This window comes from Balaenoptera ricei, chromosome 2, assembly GCF_028023285.1.
Source record: "Balaenoptera ricei isolate mBalRic1 chromosome 2, mBalRic1.hap2, whole genome shotgun sequence".
NCBI classification, from domain to species: Eukaryota; Metazoa; Chordata; class Mammalia; order Artiodactyla; family Balaenopteridae; genus Balaenoptera; species Balaenoptera ricei.
The window spans coordinates 53,689,364-53,702,668 of NC_082640.1; positions in this window are offsets into that span (position 1 = coordinate 53,689,364).

The following is a 13,305-nucleotide window of genomic DNA, read 5'->3' on the forward strand; positions in this document are numbered from 1 at the left end:
CAGGAGGCTGGAAAGGTGGGCTTGGTCCGTTTATATAAAGCCTTCAGCGCTGGACTGTAATTTACATGTAGCACCGGGATTATGCTGACAAACTGGGTATGGGAAATGATATGATTGGGCCTGTGTTTAAAGCGATGAATTTGGCTGTTTTGTGCAAGATGGTTTGGCTAGAAATCAGAGACCAGTGGGAAAGCTATTGCAAAAGGAGATGTGAGATGAAGACATCAAAAGCAAGATAAGGGCCAGGAGGAAATTCCAGATCCTAAAAATATCTCAGCCCTGAAGTGCAGGTGCTGCCACCTGAGCCACCCGGGTGCAGAGGCAGCTAGCTGGTAATTAGCCCGCATGCATCCCATTGTCGCCTGAGATCCTGGCTGCTGGCTAATTAGTGTTTCCTGGAGGACAAAGCAGCTGGTAGTTTCCTTTCTAATTCCAGTACTGACGTCCCAGTTTAACATAATAAAAGGATTCGCTGGCAGGGGAGTGAGGCAGAGGAGATGAAAGGCAGAGGTGGCCAGGGCGCCCTCCAGTTGTTCAGAGGTGGCTTGGGGCCAAAGTGAGCATTGCAGGTCTCAGCAGAGGGACAGCCAGAGTTCTGCTCCAGTGTCTGAGTGTCAGGCTTGTTCTAAATTTACACAGTTGGGTGATTGAAACTCATAGGAAGATCAGAGTTATCTCGATTATCTTTGATCCTTGAAATCTTAAGTATTGCTGTTTATCTTTAAGAAGCATAGAGACACCCACAGGCCCAGCAGCAGTGCTGACACATGAGTCACCCTGGGGGGCTTCCACCCCCTGACAGGAGATCGGGGGGCTGGAGGGGCCTTTCCCAGGTCACACAAGGCCCTGGTAAGACCTTTTCCTTGGAGAGTAGGCCCTTCTTGGAAAGAACACCCCACCTGGGGTGTATATCCCAAAGATTGTTTTTCCTGCCCCACTAGAGCATTGAGAGGCTCTCCCTTGATTCTTGCAATGAGAACCTGGTGGAATTCCTGGAGGTAACACACGAATGTGTGGTGACTTCCCTAAGCCTGGGACTTCTGAAGGGTCTCACTCCCAGACTATCCTGTACTTAGTATAATGGTTCATTTTATGGAATGACTTGGCTAGGCAGTGGTGACAGGTTGTTTGGTCAAACACCCATCTAGATGTTGCTATGAAGCGTTGTTTTTTTTTTCTAGATGAGATTAACATTTAAATTGACAAACTTTGAGTATAACAAATTATCCTCTGTAGTGTGGGTGGGCCTCACCCAATCAGTTGAAAGCCTTAAGAGAAAAGGTGGACCTCCCTGAGCAAGAAGGATTTCTGCCTCCAGGTGGCCTTTGGACTTGAGACTACAACATAAACTCTTCCCTTGAGTTCCAGCCTACAGCCTTGCCTTGTAGGCTTTGGATTTGCCAGTCTCCACGACTGAATGAGCTGATTATTTAAAATTACTCTCTCTCCGTATGTATACGTATGTGTATGCATAGCTACATATATACGTCTTATTGGTTCTGTTTCTCTGGAGAACCCTGACTACTACACGTAGTCTCCAGCAACTTGTCAGAATTACCCTTTGAGCATTCCTACCAGTTTATGGCTCCAGTGGCTTCTGCTCCAGGTAAGCAGACCACAGCTGTGGCTCTCTGTGCTCTCCCGTCTCTCCAGATTTGGGCGATGGTTTGCCCTGTGATTGCAGTTCTCTGCTGGTTCCAGGAAAAGTCATTGATTTTCAAGTTGTTCAGATTTTTCTTGTGGCAAGGGTAAGAGTGACTCTTTCCAAGTTTGTTAGATGTTAGACCTGAAACTGAAGTCCTCCACAAACTTAAACTTTTTCTAAAAATAATTTTTACCAGTTATGCTTATTTCATTGGAAAGCCATTCTACAGAGCTCCTTACCCTGCTATGCAGGAACTGGAACTTGGGAGATCCATTTTTAATGACACTTATAGCTAATATTTGTTGAGTGCTGAAGCTGGAAACTCCTTAAGGTTTTTTACATGCACAATCTAATGTAATCCTCATAAATACCCTGTGAGGGGGCTTCCCTGGTGGTGCAGTGGTTAAGAATCCACCTGCCAATGCAGGGGACATGGGTTCAAGCCCTGGTCTGGGATGATCCCACATGCCACGGAGCAACCAAGTCCATGCACCACAACTACTGAGCCTGCACACTAAAGTCTGTGAGCCACAACTACTGAAGCCCACGTGCCTAAAGCCCATGCTCTGCAACAAGAGAAGCAACTGCAATGAGAAGCCTGCGCACTCAACGAAGGGTAGCCCCCACTTGCCACAACTAGAGAAAGCCTGCACGCAGCAACGAACACCCAACAGCCAAAAGTAAATAAATTAAATAAATAAAATTTAAAAAATACCCTGTGAGGAAGGTTTTATTATTATGCTCAATTTTCTAATGAGGAAAGAGACTCAGAGATATTAAGGAACTTACTTAAATCACACTGTGTGAGGAACTTCCAGAAGTTCAGCAAAACTAGAATTCAGAATGCTGTAGGAGAATGGCAGAGACCAGATTAGAGAAAAAGGAAGGGCCTTATAATCTAGAGCAGTAGAGATATAAGTAATATCCAATAGAAATATAATGAATAGAAAGTGAAATAGAATACAGACCTCTGTGTAATTAAAATTTTTCTTATATCACATAAAAAATAAAACTAAACAGGTAAATTAATTTTAACAATGTATTTTCTTTAATTACAGTATATTCAAAATACTATTATTTCAATATATAGTCAATATAAAATTATTAGTGAGATACTTTATTTCCTTTTTTTGTACCAAGTCTTTGAAATCTGGTGTGTGGTTGGCACTTATTATGTATTTCTATTTGGACTTTTGAAGTGTTCAGTAGCAGTCCAAGAGTAAACTGTTGCTATTGTTACACTTATGGTTGCTGTGCACAGATGAAAGGCCTTGTGCAAACTTTAGGAAGATTACCAAGGAGGCAATATAGTGGGTGCATGGAGGAGGAGCAGAATTGGAGGCTCAGAGATAAGAAGGGGGTCTTGGAGTTCACCAGGAGAGAAATTACAGTGACCCAAGCAAAGCAGAAGAGAGATGAGAGAACAGAAAATAGATATAAAAACACTACATTACATCCATACATTTATGATAAAACTCAACAAAACTTGGTGACGTGTTGCATGTTGGTGATAAGGAGAGAAATGTCTAGGATAATTTCTAGTTTCTTTCAGTTGGATGGGCACTTTTATCTAACTCCCAGATTAGATATTGGACAACAAAAGAAAGGTTTGGAAGAAAGGTTAATGAACTTTGATATATCTGTGGGCTTCCTAAAAGAGATGTCTATAAGCCAATGTGTATAAAGTTGGGTGTGGAAAGCATTTTCTTTTCTGTTTTTAATAGCATTTGCTGCTAATGCATCAGGGAAAATCAAGGTGTTCTCTCTTACTGTGTGTTGTATCGGAAGTATCTGCTCCAGCTGCAAGCAAGTGACATTTCTGCTGTGCTGTTAGTCAGAGAAAACTCTGCTTGGTAGTTTATTCAATGGTGCTATACACCACTCCTTGTACTTTGGGATACAGCAGAAAACAAAAGGGACACACATTCCTTCCCTCATGGACCTTTTATTTTTGTTGGATTAGGGTTAAAGAGTAAAAAATGAGCTGGATGAACAGTCCAAACAACCCTGAAAATAATGCAAGATACAACCAGAGCAGAGCTCTGAAAGGTGGTTAGAAAAAGAAGATCTGGTTTAGGACCCTAGGACTGTAGGAGCAGCAGAGTATCAGGATGTCTTACTTCCCCACTCAATAGAGGAAGGTCACCCAGACCTCATGCCCTGACACAAAACCTACCCAAAGAAAACAACCCAGGCAGGCTCATCGCACACTGCCAGCCTTGTCTGGGAAGTCCCTTTGTCTTTGTGGGCCTAAGATCTCCCCCCTCTGGGTAATTCCAGGCAGAAACAGCAAAGGAGATGCAGCACAACAAATAGGCCAAACTGGAAAACTTCTTTGACTCACTGTCCCACTGAGAGACAGAGATCTAGCTGAGGGAAAATCCTTCAACCCCCTTAGGATGGATAGGAGGGGGCACCAAGAGTACCAAATAAACCCAGCAGAAACAAATAGCACTGCAAAGACTCTGAACATGAAACTGCCATTGGAACTACAGCCCACCAAGTAGGCCAGGACCTGATTGCTAAACCAAATCAGGACCACTGTCTGCTAAAATAAAAGGTCAAGTAGGGCTCAGTGTTTCCTGGGCAAAAACTCAGGATGTGGCAAAATACCATTTGTTGTACCAAGAACCAAGAAAATAATAATTTGAATAAGAAAAGACAATCATTTGACACACATATCAAGATGAACCAGATGTTGGAATTACATGACAATGATTTAAGGCATCCATCCATCCAAATTTATAGGTTCAAGAAGTATAATAATCTAAAACAGAATAAACCTAAAGAAATCCATGCCAAGTCACATAAAATAATGAAAACTAAAAAAAAAAAAATCTTAAAACTAAAAAAATACAAACACATGGGGGCTAAACAACACACTACTGAATAACCAAGAGATCACTGAAAAAAATCAAAAAGGAAATCAAAAAATACCTAGAAACAAATGACAATGAAAACACGATGGCCCAAAACCTATAGGATGCAGCAAAAGCAGTTCTAAGAGGGAAGTTTATAGCAATACAATCCTACCTCAAGAAACAAGAAAAATCTCAAATAATCTAACCTTACCCCTAACGCAATTAGAGAAAGAACAAAAAAAAAAAACCCCAAAGTTAGCATAAGGAAAGAAATCATAATGATCAGATCAGAAATAAATGAAAAAGAAATGAAGGAAGCAATAGCAAAGAATGATAAAACTAAAAGCTGGTTCTTTGAGAAGATAAACAAAATTGATAAACCATTAGCCAGACTCATCAAGAAAAAAAGGGAGAAGACTCAAATCAATAGAATTAGAAATGAAAAAGGACAAATAACAGCTGACACTGCAGAAATACAAAGGATCATGAGAGATTACTACAAGCAACTCTATGCAAATAAAATGGACAACCTGGAAGAAGTGGACAAATTCTTAGAAAAGCACAACCTTCTGAGACTGAACCAGGAAGAAAGAGAAAATATAAACAGACCAAACACAAGCACTGAAATTGAGACTGTGATTAACAATCTTCCAACAAACAAAAGCACAGGACCAGATGGCTTTAGAGGCGAATTCTATCAAACATTTACAGAAGACCCTTCTCAAACTCTTCCAAAATATAGCAGAGGGAGGAGCACTCTCAAACTCATTCTATGAGGCCAGCATCACCCTGATACCCAAACCAGACAAAGATGTCACAAAGAAAGAAAACTACAGGCCAATATCACTGATGAACATAGATGCAAAAATCCTCAACAAAATACTAGCAAACAGAATAAAGGACTTGAGGACACAGGGAGGGGGAAGTGTAAGCTGCGACAAAGTGAGAGAGTGGCATGGACATATATACACTACCAAATGTAAAATAGATAGCTAGTGGGAAGCAGCTGCATAGCACAGAGAGATCAGCTTCGTGCTTTGTGTCCACCTAGAGGGGTGGGATAGGGAGTGTGGAAGGGAGACACAAGAGGGAGGAGATATGGGGATATGTGTGTATGTATTGCTGATTCACTTTGTTATAAAGCAGAAACTAACACACCATTGTAAAGCAATTATACTCCAGTAAAGATGTTAAAATAAATAAATAAATAAATAAATAAATAAATAAATAAATAAATAAATAAATGGGAGGAAAATAAATGATACTAAATGGAAGTCAGTTTTTCACAATTAATTCCAAGTGATATAATGTTGATAGCAGTGAACTGTAAGTCACATATATATATTGTAATTCTGTATTCCAGAGCCACTGTGGAAACTATGCAAAAAGCCCTAAATATAAATCAAGCAAAATTCTAAAAAATGTTCAGTAATCCACAGGAAAGCAAGGGAAACAGGCGTGAGAAACAGAATAAACATACAGAAAACAAATAATGCAGTGGCAGACTTAAGCCCTGACAGATCAATAATTATCTGAAATATAAGCAGTCTAAATTCAGCAATAAAAAAGACAAAAATTGCCATAGAATATAAAGAAATATAACTCAACTATACGCCATTAAAAAGAAACTCACTTCTAATTTAATAACATTTGTAGGCTGAAAGTAAAAAGATGGGAAAAGATACAAGCATTAGTTTAAAAACCTGGGAATGACTGGATTAATACTAGATAAAATAGATTTCAGAGCAAAGACAAATACTAGAGAAAAGAGGGACATTACTTATAATGATAAAATAATCACTCACCAGGAAGACATAATAATCCTAAATGTATATGAATCAAATGACAGAATATGTTTGACAACAGAATATAAAGAACAGAAAACACAGAATACGTGTGAAGCAAAAAACTGATAGAACTGAAAAGGGAAATAGACAAATTCACAATTATAGTTGGAGACTTCAACACTCCCTTCTTACTAACTACTAGACTACAAATCAGCAATGGAGAAGACCTAAACAGCACAATCAATCAGCAGGATCCAGTTGAAATCTATAGAACACACCACTCAACAATGGCAGATACACTTTTTTTTTTTTTTTTTATTATGTTTTTTATTTTTGGCTGTGTTGGGTCTTCGTTTCCGTGTGAGGGCTTTCTCCAGCTGCGGCGAGTGGGGGCCACTCCTCATTGTGGTGCGCGGGCCTCTCACTATCGCGGCCTCTCTTGTTGAGGAGCAGAGGCTCCAGACGCTCAGGCTCAGTAGTTGTGGCTCACGGGCCCAGTTGCTCCGTGGCATGTGGGATCCTCCCAGACCAGGGCTCGAACCCATGTCCCCCGCATTGGCAGGCAGACTCTCAACCACTGCGCCACCAGGGAAGCCCCCAGATACACTTTTTATTCAAGTGTATATGGAACATTCCCCAAGATAAACCACATCCTGGGACATAAAACTATCCTCAACAAAATGAAAAGAATTAATATAATAATGATTGTGTTCTCTGACCATAATAGAATCAAAGTAGAAATCAATAACAGAAAGACAACAGGAAAATCTTTATACACATGGAAATTAAACAACACACTTGTAATAATCCATAGATCAAAAAGGAAGTCTCAAAGGAAATATAAATACATATCAATAGAATGGAATGTAAATGAAAATACAACATATCAAAATATGTGGAATGCAACTAAAGCAGTGCTGAGAAGAACATTTATAGTACTAGGAACTTACATTAGAAAAAAGAAAGGGTCTTAAATTAAGAATACAAATTCCCCATCAAGGAAAAGGAGGAAATAAACTCAAAGAAGCAGAAGGAAGAAAAGAGTAAAGACACCTGCAGAAATCAATAATCTTGAAAGTAGGATAATAGAAAAATGAATGAAAAAAAATCCTGCCTCTTCAAAACATCAGTAAAATATCTCTAGCAACACTGACAAACATAAAAAGAGAGAAAACACAATCACCAATTTTTGGAAGTAATAAGGGAAATAACTGCAGATTTTACAGCCATTAAAAAGATAATAAGAGAACACTACAAACAAATTTACACTCATAAATCTGAAAATTTAGGAGGAATGGATTAATTTCTCAAAACCCACAAATTACCAAAATTCAAACAAGATTAAATAGGCAATCTGAATATTCTTACTACCATTAAAGAAATTGAATCTGTAATTTAAAAGCTCTTGAAAAAGAAATCAGGGGAAGCCCACATGACTTAATTTCAAAATTATATTAAACATTTTTAAAAGAATTAACACCAATTTTGCACAATCTCTTCCAGAGAACAGAAGAGAAAGAAATTTCCAATTCATTATCTGAAGATAGTATTATCCTGATAACAAAACCAGAAAAAGGCTTTATGAGAGAGAGAGAGAGAGAGAGAAAGAGAAAGAGAGAGAGGGAGGGAGAAAGACTGCCTACAAGCCAATATCTCATAAATTTAGATGCAAAAATCTCAACAAAATATTAGCAGTCAATGTATAAAAATATTATACACCTTGATCAGGTGGGAATTATTTCAGCTCTAAGAGACTAGTTCAGAAAATAAAAATCAATGTCATCTACCATATCAACAAATTAAAGAAGAAAAATCATGTCATCTAAGCAATTGACACAGAAACGTATTTGGCCACACCCATTCATGATAAAAATTCTCAGCAAGTTCAGAATAGAGGAAAATTGACTCAACTTGGTAAAAGCCATTAAAAAATACCTACAACTAATATCATACTTAATGTTACAAGACTGAATGTTTCCTCCTAAGATCAAGAACAAGACAAGGATGTTGTTTCTCATTACTCTTAATCAACACAGTACTTGAAGTTTTAGCCACTACACTAAGGTAAGATAGGAAATAAAAGTCACACAGAACAGAAAGAAAGAAGTGAAACTGTCCCTATGTGCAGAGATGGCATGATTATCTACATAGAAAATTCCAGAAATCTACCTCCCCCTAAAAAAAAAAAAACAAATAAAAGTTCTCCTGGAACTAAGATATGATTCCATTATGTTCTCAGGATGCAGGACAACCTATAAAAATTGTATTTCTATATACTAGTAAGGAGCACATAGACACTGAAATCAAAAATACAATTTCATTTTTAATCTCTCAAAAAATGAAATATGTAGGTGTAAATCAAATAAAACATGAACTGAACTTGTATGCAGAAAACTGTAAAATACTGATGAAAGAAACTAGAGAACTTAAATAAATGGAGACACATACCATGTTCATAAGTCCAAAGACTCAACATAGCAAAGATAGAAAGTCTTTTCCAATTGATTTATAGGTTTAATCCGATTTCTATCAAAAGGGTAGAAAATTTTTTTTGTTGATGTAGACAAACTTATCTAAAAATTTATATTGAAATACAAAGGCCCTAGAATAGCTAAAATAATGTTTACAAAAAGTGATGAAGTGGAAGTAATCACTATACCTTATATCACTGAGATTTCAGGGTTTGTGTGTTAATACAACATACTTAAGCTTACTAATATGAAAGGTTTTGAGCAGGGGAGTGAACTTACTTAATTTACATGTCATCAGGGTATCTCTAGCTTCCATGTTGTGAATAGGCTGAAATGAGTGAGCAGGAGACCGAAATCATCCCAATAACCCAGACGAGATGATGTTAGCTGCACTGTAATGGCAATATTGGTGGTCATGGTTTCTGAATGTATTTTGAAGGTAGATTCAACAGGATTTTCTGATGAATTAAATGTGGAGTATGAGCATAAAAGAGGAGTCAAAGATTGCTCCAAGATTTTTATCTCAAGCAATGGAAGAATACGGCCTGTGTTAGCTGAGGACAAGAGTATGTGAAGTGGTGGTTTGGGAAGATGGAAGAGGGGATTGGGGAGTGTGAGATGTTAAGATTGAAATGCCTGGGGACGTGCAGGTTCAGGGAAGAGGTCCAGGTCGGGAGTCATGGGATGCGGGAGGACAGAAGCTCTGCCTGTCTAGCCAGGTCTCCAGCAGCTGCTGCTACCAGGGGCATGGTGTGGTTGTAGGGGTGGTTACTGTTCTTTCTCCAAGTGCCTTCCACCAGTGACATAACTCAGATGAGAAACACAGTGTTTGAAAATTCACACTTCTCCAGTTTTAGCTGGAGGCTACAAAATCTTTCTCCTTGATGCAATCTTTGCTGGGCCCCAATGTTTTCTAACTGGAGGGAAGCTAATGTGACCTGTAACTACATTTTGCTCCCCAAGTGAGAACTTCAGCTACTGAAAATGAAGTGTAAACTAAGATGTGCATGATCAAGATGTGCTTTGTCTCAGAAACAAAGAATATTATCGTGTGAGGGGAGAATATTCCTTCTGTGAGCATGGCTTGGACTTTGCTCTGGCATGCAAGAATAAACACTGGCTTTCTGCGGCAATTAGCATTTTACTCTTTCCTGAGTTGTGGGAGACACCAGATATCAGTGGGTTTCCCTTTACCATGCAGAAGAGGAATGAGTCAGAGCCAATAAAATTATTTCATGTCTTAAATTTTCCTCTTTGGTGAAGGTTAGTCACGGTGGGATTGGGGCAGGGAAAGCATTTACAAAGCCTCCTGCTGTGGTTGTTACTGAACCAATCTTGGGTCCGTGTGCCATTGTGCAGCAAAGCCAATCTACTGACACTGGGTTGTGGTGAAGGAAAGTGCAATGGTTATTGCAGGAGCCAAGCAAGGAGTCCAAGCAGCTAGTGTTCAAAAGGCCCAAACTCTTCGATGTTGTTCAGGGAAAGGTTTTTTTAAAGACAGGGCAAGGGAGAGGGTTGCAGAGTGTGTCATCAGCTCATGGACATTCTTCTGATTGGTTGGTGGTGAGGTACTCAGAAGTCAACATCATCAACCTTCTGGTTCCAACCCATCTGGAGTGTACATGCTTGTGGGCAGCATGCAGCTAACTTATTCCACCTGGTGGGGTTTCAGTATCTGCAAAACAGCTCAGAGGATATGGCTCAGAATATTATCTATAGTACTTGAGGAAGATCTAAAGGTCCTTGACTATTTTTAATGGCTAAACTATTATTATTTTGTCTTGCTTGGGTGTTTTCCTTTGTTTCTACATTTTCTCACTTAACCTGATTAAATTTATTCTTTGGAACTCAGGGAAGGCCTAAGAGGCTAATGTTTTTCTATAAACAAGAGACAGACACAGGACATGGGGGATGGGGGGTGTCCCAGAAAGGTCCCATAAGGGTTAGAATTCAGAAAAGAGGATGAGCTGCAAATGTATAAATTGGGTTTGGGGGCTACTATTGATGAAAAAAGGATTTTCTTCTTCTCACCCCCTGTATATGAACCCACCTCCTTTATCACCAGGAAAAGGAGTCTGTATTACAGTTGGGCTGAGTGGACAAATCAGTGATGTGTCTGATTGTTAGAAAGCTCACATGGTTGAATGTTGTGGTCTCACTAAAAAAAAAAAAAGTCAGGAGGAGGTGCAACCATTTAGCTTTCTCTCTCTTCATTTTTCTCTTAAACACATGCGAGAATTCCATTTTTTCAATGTAAGGCAGCAACTGCTGACAAGATTTTGAGTTTGGGTTTTGGACTGAAAGAGTTCTGGCTAGACCTTGGGCCTGTCTCTTGTGCTTAAATACAGTAGATCAGTCTTATGTATTGGAGTTTGGAGGAAAAACTCAGTTAAAATGTACACAAGTTGGATTTCTTATTTCCTGTTGCCTTTGTTCACATTTCTACTTGGGAACTTCTGGGAGTGAGGGATGCTTGGTATGGAGGTAAATATGAAGTATTACTTACTTCCTCTGGTTTAATGGGGTTGGAAATCTGACCACCAGGAGATCCTATATCCTCCCTTAACAGAGATGTTGGCAGTGTCTGTGTGTCAGGGAAAAGAGGGGGGTGGGTTTGGGGAACCAGACTTAATCCACTAGCTGTTGGGAAAGTTACTTCTCTCTACACTTCAGTTTTCTTATCTGTAACATGGAAGTCACAATAGTTCCCATTTTATAAAGTTGTTGTATGGATTACATGTGCTAAGAAATGTAAACCACTTAGAACAGTTTCTAGCATGAGTTTCTGTGATCATTATTTTCTGCTTGTAGGATTATAATCAAGGCTATGATGAGATAAATCAGGGAAAATAAACTCTGTCTAGATAACCTTTACTGTCCTTTCTAACACTGAAAATGTTTGAAATCTTGACTTTTTTTTTTTTTTTTAGGGCTGAGATACATTCATCTACCCACATTTTACAGATGTCACTTCTTATGAGTGGCAGTGTGAGAGAGATGTCAAGGGGTTTCCTGATGGTATCAGACTCCTCATGATCACGAGATGGCAGTAGAAATCGGCCAGTCATTTGGGGATGAGGAACCTGTCTCAGATGGAGGAAGCAAAGTGCTCAGGTAATAATAGCAGAAGCAGTCATGAGATGATGGGCATTAGCCATGACAAGAAAAATACTAGCGGGGATCAGGGGCCTTAAGCAATGCCTAAAATTGCAGGAATCTAAATAAAGTGTTGGACAAAAGAGAAAAGGGAAGAACTGCTAGATCATCTGCCTATCATTCCAGTGACTAAGAACAAGACAGGCCAGCAAACAGGGCATGTGAGAGATTGAGAAGTAACTCCTGAGGTTTTAGACTGTAGTGGAGATTCCTGATGCTGAATACATCTCAGGTAGCGTCTGAGGTAAGGATCTATGTGGGCACCTAGCTGCAAACTGATAGATCAGAGCTCAGAAGGAAGTCCCCATCAATAAGTGGCAGAATAAAGGGTACATTCATTCAGCTGCACTCTGGCCCTGAAACTGTTGACTTATTCATCAATGGCAGTCAGAAAGACAGTAACAATATGAACATTAGGGAATCACCTCCTTGAAGACCAGAGTTAGAAGTAACCTCACGGCCCCCCCACCCCCACCTGTGGCAGTAATGTCTCTCTTCTTAATTGAGTACTATCCTTCAGTGTACTCATCCCATAGAACCACTCATTCTGATTCTGACAAGATAAAAGTAGAAAGGAACTAGAAGGTAGGAGTTGTCATAATATATTTATTTCCTTTCTTCTGATTTTGTTGGTTTTAATTTGCTTCTCTGTTTTAAGTTTCATAAGGTGGACACAGAGGTCATTGATTTGAGGTCTTCTTTTTAAAATATAGTTATGTGAATTTCCCTCAAATCACTACTTTAACTACTATGAATTTCCCTCTAATCACTACTCTAACTGCATCACACAAGATTTGATATACTGTGTTTTAATTTTTGTTCATTTCAAAATTCATTCTAATTTCACTTTTGATTTCTTCTTTGATTCATGGGTTACTTAGAAATATGTTATTTAGTTTCTTAGTACTGCTGACCCTTGAACAACATGGGTTTGGCTGTTGCACCCACTTATACATGGATTTTTTTGAATAAATACATAATACAGTACTACACAAATCACAGTTGGGTGAATCCATGAATGTGGAATCTTGAATACAGAGGGCCAACACTTGACTGCCCGGGTAGGCTCCAGTGTTAGGGCGCCTCAGGACAAACAACCAACAGGGAGGGAACACAGCCCCACCCATCAGCAGTCAAGTGGATTAAAGTTTTACTGAGCTCTGCCCACCAGAGCAGCAGCCAGCTCTACCCACCACCAGTCCCTCCCATCAGCAAACTTGCACAAGCCTCTTAGATAGCCTCATCCACCAGAGGCAGACAGCAGAAGCAGGAAGAACTACAATGCTGCAGCCTGTGGAACAAAAACCACATTCACAGAAAGATAGACAAAATGAAAAGGCAGAGGACTATCTACCAGATAAGGGAACAAGATAAAACCCCAGAAA